This window comes from Scyliorhinus torazame, chromosome 17, assembly GCF_047496885.1.
Source record: "Scyliorhinus torazame isolate Kashiwa2021f chromosome 17, sScyTor2.1, whole genome shotgun sequence".
NCBI classification, from domain to species: Eukaryota; Metazoa; Chordata; class Chondrichthyes; order Carcharhiniformes; family Scyliorhinidae; genus Scyliorhinus; species Scyliorhinus torazame.
The window spans coordinates 522501-530000 of NC_092723.1; positions in this window are offsets into that span (position 1 = coordinate 522501).

The window sequence follows — 7500 nt, forward strand, 5'->3', positions numbered from 1 at the left end:
AGGGTTAGGGTTAGGGTTAGGGTTAGGGTTAGGGTTAGGGTTAGGGTTAGGGTTAGGGTTAGGGTTAGGGTTAGGGTTAGGGTTAGGGTTAGGGTTAGGGTTAGGGTTAGGGTTAGGGTTAGGGTTAGGGTTAGGGTTAGGGTTAGGGTTAGGGTTAGGGTTAGGGTTAGGGTTAGGGTTAGGGTTAGGGTTAGGGTTAGGGTTAGGGTTAGGGTTAGGGTTAGGGTTAGGGTTAGGGTTAGGGTTAGGGTTAGGGTTAGGGTTAGGGTTAGGGTTAGGGTTAGGGTTAGGGTTAGGGTTAGGGTTAGGGTTAGGGTTAGGGTTAGGGTTAGGGTTAGGGTTAGGGTTAGGGTTAGGGTTAGGGTTAGGGTTAGGGTTAGGGTTAGGGTTAGGGTTAGGGTTAGGGTTAGGGTTAGGGTTAGGGTTAGGGTTAGGGTTAGGGTTAGGGTTAGGGTTAGGGTTAGGGTTAGGGTTAGGGTTAGGGTTAGGGTTAGGGTTAGGGTTAGGGTTAGGGTTAGGGTTAGGGTTAGGGTTAGGGTTAGGGTTAGGGTTAGGGTTAGGGTTAGGGTTAGGGTTAGGGTTAGGGTTAGGGTTAGGGTTAGGGTTAGGGTTAGGGTTAGGGTTAGGGTTAGGGTTTAGGGTTAGGGTTAGGGTTAGGGTTAGGGTTAGGGTTAGGGTTAGGGTTAGGGTTAGGGTTAGGGTTAGGGTTAGGGTTAGGGTTAGGGTTAGGGTTAGGGTTAGGGTTAGGGTTAGGGTTAGGGTTAGGGTTAGGGTTAGGGTTAGGGTTAGGGTTAGGGTTAGGGTTAGGGTTAGGGTTAGGGTTAGGGTTAGGGTTAGGGTTAGGGTTAGGGTTAGGGTTAGGGTTAGGGTTAGGGTTAGGGTTAGGGTTAGGGTTAGGGTTAGGGTTAGGGTTAGGGTTAGGGTTAGGGTTAGGGTTAGGGTTAGGGTTAGGGTTAGGGTTAGGGTTAGGGTTAGGGTTAGGGTTAGGGTTAGGGTTAGGGTTAGGGTTAGGGTTAGGGTTAGGGTTAGGGTTAGGGTTAGGGTTAGGGTTAGGGTTAGGGTTAGGGTTAGGGTTAGGGTTAGGGTTAGGGTTAGGGTTAGGGTTAGGGTTAGGGTTAGGGTTAGGGTTAGGGTTAGGGTTAGGGTTAGGGTTAGGGTTAGGGTTAGGGTTAGGGTTAGGGTTAGGGTTAGGGTTAGGGTTAGGGTTAGGGTTAGGGTTAGGGTTAGGGTTAGGGTTAGGGTTAGGGTTAGGGTTAGGGTTAGGGTTAGGGTTAGGGTTAGGGTTAGGGTTAGGGTTAGGGGTTAGGGTTAGGGTTAGGGTTAGGGTTAGGGTTAGGGTTAGGGTTAGGGTTAGGGTTAGGGTTAGGGTTAGGGTTAGGGTTAGGGTTAGGGTTAGGGTTAGGGTTAGGGTTAGGGTTAGGGTTAGGGTTAGGGTTAGGGTTAGGGTTAGGGTTAGGGTTAGGGTTAGGGTTAGGGTTAGGGTTAGGGTTAGGGTTAGGGTTAGGGTTAGGGTTAGGGTTAGGGTTAGGGTTAGGGTTAGGGTTAGGGTTAGGGTTAGGGTTAGGGTTAGGGTTAGGGTTAGGGTTAGGGTTAGGGTTAGGGTTAGGGTTAGGGTTAGGGTTAGGGTTAGGGTTAGGGTTAGGGTTAGGGTTAGGGTTAGGGTTAGGGTTAGGGTTAGGGTTAGGGTTAGGGTTAGGGTTAGGGTTAGGGTTAGGGTTAGGGTTAGGGTTAGGGTTAGGGTTAGGGTTAGGGTTAGGGTTAGGGTTAGGGTTAGGGTTAGGGTTAGGGTTAGGGTTAGGGTTAGGGTTAGGGTTAGGGTTAGGGTTAGGGTTAGGGTTAGGGTTAGGGTTAGGGTTAGGGTTAGGGTTAGGGTTAGGGTTAGGGTTAGGGTTAGGGTTAGGGTTAGGGTTAGGGTTAGGGTTAGGGTTAGGGTTAGGGTTAGGGTTAGGGTTAGGGTTAGGGTTAGGGTTAGGGTTAGGGTTAGGGTTAGGGTTAGGGTTAGGGTTAGGGTTAGGGTTAGGGTTAGGGTTAGGGTTAGGGTTAGGGTTAGGGTTAGGGTTAGGGTTAGGGTTAGGGTTAGGGTTAGGGTTAGGGTTAGGGTTAGGGTTAGGGTTAGGGTTAGGGTTAGGGTTAGGGTTAGGGTTAGGGTTAGGGTTAGGGTTAGGGTTAGGGTTAGGGTTAGGGTTAGGGTTAGGGTTAGGGTTAGGGTTAGGGTTAGGGTTAGGGTTAGGGTTAGGGTTAGGGTTAGGGTTAGGGTTAGGGTTAGGGTTAGGGTTAGGGTTAGGGTTAGGGTTAGGGTTAGGGTTAGGGTTAGGGTTAGGGTTAGGGTTAGGGTTAGGGTTAGGGTTAGGGTTAGGGTTAGGGTTAGGGTTAGGGTTAGGGTTAGGGTTAGGGTTAGGGTTAGGGTTAGGGTTAGGGTTAGGGTTAGGGTTAGGGTTAGGGTTAGGGTTAGGGTTAGGGTTAGGGTTAGGGTTAGGGTTAGGGTTAGGGTTAGGGTTAGGGTTAGGGTTAGGGTTAGGGTTAGGGTTAGGGTTAGGGTTAGGGTTAGGGTTAGGGTTAGGGTTAGGGTTAGGGTTAGGGTTAGGGTTAGGGTTAGGGTTAGGGTTAGGGTTAGGGTTAGGGTTAGGGTTAGGGTTAGGGTTAGGGTTAGGGTTAGGGTTAGGGTTAGGGTTAGGGTTAGGGTTAGGGTTAGGGTTAGGGTTAGGGTTAGGGTTAGGGTTAGGGTTAGGGTTAGGGTTAGGGTTAGGGTTAGGGTTAGGGTTAGGGTTAGGGTTAGGGTTAGGGTTAGGGTTAGGGTTAGGGTTAGGGTTAGGGTTAGGGTTAGGGTTAGGGTTAGGGTTAGGGTTAGGGTTAGGGTTAGGGTTAGGGTTAGGGTTAGGGTTAGGGTTAGGGTTAGGGTTAGGGTTAGGGTTAGGGTTAGGGTTAGGGTTAGGGTTAGGGTTAGGGTTAGGGTTAGGGTTAGGGTTAGGGTTAGGGTTAGGGTTAGGGTTAGGGTTAGGGTTAGGGTTAGGGTTAGGGTTAGGGTTAGGGTTAGGGTTAGGGTTAGGGTTAGGGTTAGGGTTAGGGTTAGGGTTAGGGTTAGGGTTAGGGTTAGGGTTAGGGTTAGGGTTAGGGTTAGGGTTAGGGTTAGGGTTAGGGTTAGGGTTAGGGTTAGGGTTAGGGTTAGGGTTAGGGTTAGGGTTAGGGTTAGGGTTAGGGTTAGGGTTAGGGTTAGGGTTAGGGTTAGGGTTAGGGTTAGGGTTAGGGTTAGGGTTAGGGTTAGGGTTAGGGTTAGGGTTAGGGTTAGGGTTAGGGTTAGGGTTAGGGTTAGGGTTAGGGTTAGGGTTAGGGTTAGGGTTAGGGTTAGGGTTAGGGTTAGGGTTAGGGTTAGGGTTAGGGTTAGGGTTAGGGTTAGGGTTAGGGTTAGGGTTAGGGTTAGGGTTAGGGTTAGGGTTAGGGTTAGGGTTAGGGTTAGGGTTAGGGTTAGGGTTAGGGTTAGGGTTAGGGTTAGGGTTAGGGTTAGGGTTAGGGTTAGGGTTAGGGTTAGGGTTAGGGTTAGGGTTAGGGTTAGGGTTAGGGTTAGGGTTAGGGTTAGGGTTAGGGTTAGGGTTAGGGTTAGGGTTAGGGTTAGGGTTAGGGTTAGGGTTAGGGTTAGGGTTAGGGTTAGGGTTAGGGTTAGGGTTAGGGTTAGGGTTAGGGTTAGGGTTAGGGTTAGGGTTAGGGTTAGGGTTAGGGTTAGGGTTAGGGTTAGGGTTAGGGTTAGGGTTAGGGTTAGGGTTAGGGTTAGGGTTAGGGTTAGGGTTAGGGTTAGGGTTAGGGTTAGGGTTAGGGTTAGGGTTAGGGTTAGGGTTAGGGTTAGGGTTAGGGTTAGGGTTAGGGTTAGGGTTAGGGTTAGGGTTAGGGTTAGGGTTAGGGTTAGGGTTAGGGTTAGGGTTAGGGTTAGGGTTAGGGTTAGGGTTAGGGTTAGGGTTAGGGTTAGGGTTAGGGTTAGGGTTAGGGTTAGGGTTAGGGTTAGGGTTAGGGTTAGGGTTAGGGTTAGGGTTAGGGTTAGGGTTAGGGTTAGGGTTAGGGTTAGGGTTAGGGTTAGGGTTAGGGTTAGGGTTAGGGTTAGGGTTAGGGTTAGGGTTAGGGTTAGGGTTAGGGTTAGGGTTAGGGTTAGGGTTAGGGTTAGGGTTAGGGTTAGGGTTAGGGTTAGGGTTAGGGTTAGGGTTAGGGTTAGGGTTAGGGTTAGGGTTAGGGTTAGGGTTAGGGTTAGGGTTAGGGTTAGGGTTAGGGTTAGGGTTAGGGTTAGGGTTAGGGTTAGGGTTAGGGTTAGGGTTAGGGTTAGGGTTAGGGTTAGGGTTAGGGTTAGGGTTAGGGTTAGGGTTAGGGTTAGGGTTAGGGTTAGGGTTAGGGTTAGGGTTAGGGTTAGGGTTAGGGTTAGGGTTAGGGTTAGGGTTAGGGTTAGGGTTAGGGTTAGGGTTAGGGTTAGGGTTAGGGTTAGGGTTAGGGTTAGGGTTAGGGTTAGGGTTAGGGTTAGGGTTAGGGTTAGGGTTAGGGTTAGGGTTAGGGTTAGGGTTAGGGTTAGGGTTAGGGTTAGGGTTAGGGTTAGGGTTAGGGTTAGGGTTAGGGTTAGGGTTAGGGTTAGGGTTAGGGTTAGGGTTAGGGTTAGGGTTAGGGTTAGGGTTAGGGTTAGGGTTAGGGTTAGGGTTAGGGTTAGGGTTAGGGTTAGGGTTAGGGTTAGGGTTAGGGTTAGGGTTAGGGTTAGGGTTAGGGTTAGGGTTAGGGTTAGGGTTAGGGTTAGGGTTAGGGTTAGGGTTAGGGTTAGGGTTAGGGTTAGGGTTAGGGTTAGGGTTAGGGTTAGGGTTAGGGTTAGGGTTAGGGTTAGGGTTAGGGTTAGGGTTAGGGTTAGGGTTAGGGTTAGGGTTAGGGTTAGGGTTAGGGTTAGGGTTAGGGTTAGGGTTAGGGTTAGGGTTAGGGTTAGGGTTAGGGTTAGGGTTAGGGTTAGGGTTAGGGTTAGGGTTAGGGTTAGGGTTAGGGTTAGGGTTAGGGTTAGGGTTAGGGTTAGGGTTAGGGTTAGGGTTAGGGTTAGGGTTAGGGTTAGGGTTAGGGTTAGGGTTAGGGTTAGGGTTAGGGTTAGGGTTAGGGTTAGGGTTAGGGTTAGGGTTAGGGTTAGGGTTAGGGTTAGGGTTAGGGTTAGGGTTAGGGTTAGGGTTAGGGTTAGGGTTAGGGTTAGGGTTAGGGTTAGGGTTAGGGTTAGGGTTAGGGTTAGGGTTAGGGTTAGGGTTAGGGTTAGGGTTAGGGTTAGGGTTAGGGTTAGGGTTAGGGTTAGGGTTAGGGTTAGGGTTAGGGTTAGGGTTAGGGTTAGGGTTAGGGTTAGGGTTAGGGTTAGGGTTAGGGTTAGGGTTAGGGTTAGGGTTAGGGTTAGGGTTAGGGTTAGGGTTAGGGTTAGGGTTAGGGTTAGGGTTAGGGTTAGGGTTAGGGTTAGGGTTAGGGTTAGGGTTAGGGTTAGGGTTAGGGTTAGGGTTAGGGTTAGGGTTAGGGTTAGGGTTAGGGTTAGGGTTAGGGTTAGGGTTAGGGTTAGGGTTAGGGTTAGGGTTAGGGTTAGGGTTAGGGTTAGGGTTAGGGTTAGGGTTAGGGTTAGGGTTAGGGTTAGGGTTAGGGTTAGGGTTAGGGTTAGGGTTAGGGTTAGGGTTAGGGTTAGGGTTAGGGTTAGGGTTAGGGTTAGGGTTAGGGTTAGGGTTAGGGTTAGGGTTAGGGTTAGGGTTAGGGTTAGGGTTAGGGTTAGGGTTAGGTTAGGGTTAGGGTTAGGGTTAGGGTTAGGGTTAGGGTTAGGGTTAGGGTTAGGGTTAGGGTTAGGGTTAGGGTTAGGGTTAGGGTTAGGGTTAGGGTTAGGGTTAGGGTTAGGGTTAGGGTTAGGGTTAGGGTTAGGGTTAGGGTTAGGGTTAGGGTTAGGGTTAGGGTTAGGGTTAGGGTTAGGGTTAGGGTTAGGGTTAGGGTTAGGGTTAGGGTTAGGGTTAGGGTTAGGGTTAGGGTTAGGGTTAGGGTTAGGGTTAGGGTTAGGGTTAGGGTTAGGGTTAGGGTTAGGGTTAGGGTTAGGGTTAGGGTTAGGGTTAGGGTTAGGGTTAGGGTTAGGGTTAGGGTTAGGGTTAGGGTTAGGGTTAGGGTTAGGGTTAGGGTTAGGGTTAGGGTTAGGGTTAGGGTTAGGGTTAGGGTTAGGGTTAGGGTTAGGGTTAGGGTTAGGGTTAGGGTTAGGGTTAGGGTTAGGGTTAGGGTTAGGGTTAGGGTTAGGGTTAGGGTTAGGGTTAGGGTTAGGGTTAGGGTTAGGGTTAGGGTTAGGGTTAGGGTTAGGGTTAGGGTTAGGGTTAGGGTTAGGGTTAGGGTTAGGGTTAGGGTTAGGGTTAGGGTTAGGGTTAGGGTTAGGGTTAGGGTTAGGGTTAGGGTTAGGGTTAGGGTTAGGGTTAGGGTTAGGGTTAGGGTTAGGGTTAGGGTTAGGGTTAGGGTTAGGGTTAGGGTTAGGGTTAGGGTTAGGGTTAGGGTTAGGGTTAGGGTTAGGGTTAGGGTTAGGGTTAGGGTTAGGGTTAGGGTTAGGGTTAGGGTTAGGGTTAGGGTTAGGGTTAGGGTTAGGGTTAGGGTTAGGGTTAGGGTTAGGGTTAGGGTTAGGGTTAGGGTTAGGGTTAGGGTTAGGGTTAGGGTTAGGGTTAGGGTTAGGGTTAGGGTTAGGGTTAGGGTTAGGGTTAGGGTTAGGGTTAGGGTTAGGGTTAGGGTTAGGGTTAGGGTTAGGGTTAGGGTTAGGGTTAGGGTTAGGGTTAGGGTTAGGGTTAGGGTTAGGGTTAGGGTTAGGGTTAGGGTTAGGGTTAGGGTTAGGGTTAGGGTTAGGGTTAGGGTTAGGGTTAGGGTTAGGGTTAGGGTTAGGGTTAGGGTTAGGGTTAGGGTTAGGGTTAGGGTTAGGGTTAGGGTTAGGGTTAGGGTTAGGGTTAGGGTTAGGGTTAGGGTTAGGGTTAGGGTTAGGGTTAGGGTTAGGGTTAGGGTTAGGGTTAGGGTTAGGGTTAGGGTTAGGGTTAGGGTTAGGGTTAGGGTTAGGGTTAGGGTTAGGGTTAGGGTTAGGGTTAGGGTTAGGGTTAGGGTTAGGGTTAGGGTTAGGGTTAGGGTTAGGGTTAGGGTTAGGGTTAGGGTTAGGGTTAGGGTTAGGGTTAGGGTTAGGGTTAGGGTTAGGGTTAGGGTTAGGGTTAGGGTTAGGGTTAGGGTTAGGGTTAGGGTTAGGGTTAGGGTTAGGGTTAGGGTTAGGGTTAGGGTTAGGGTTAGGGTTAGGGTTAGGGTTAGGGTTAGGGTTAGGGTTAGGGTTAGGGTTAGGGTTAGGGTTAGGGTTAGGGTTAGGGTTAGGGTTAGGGTTAGGGTTAGGGTTAGGGTTAGGGTTAGGGTTAGGGTTAGGGTTAGGGTTAGGGTTAGGGTTAGGGTTAGGGTTAGGGTTAGGGTTAGGGTTAGGGTTAGGGTTAGGGTTAGGGTTAGGGTTAGGGTTAGGGTTAGGGTTAGGGTTAGGGT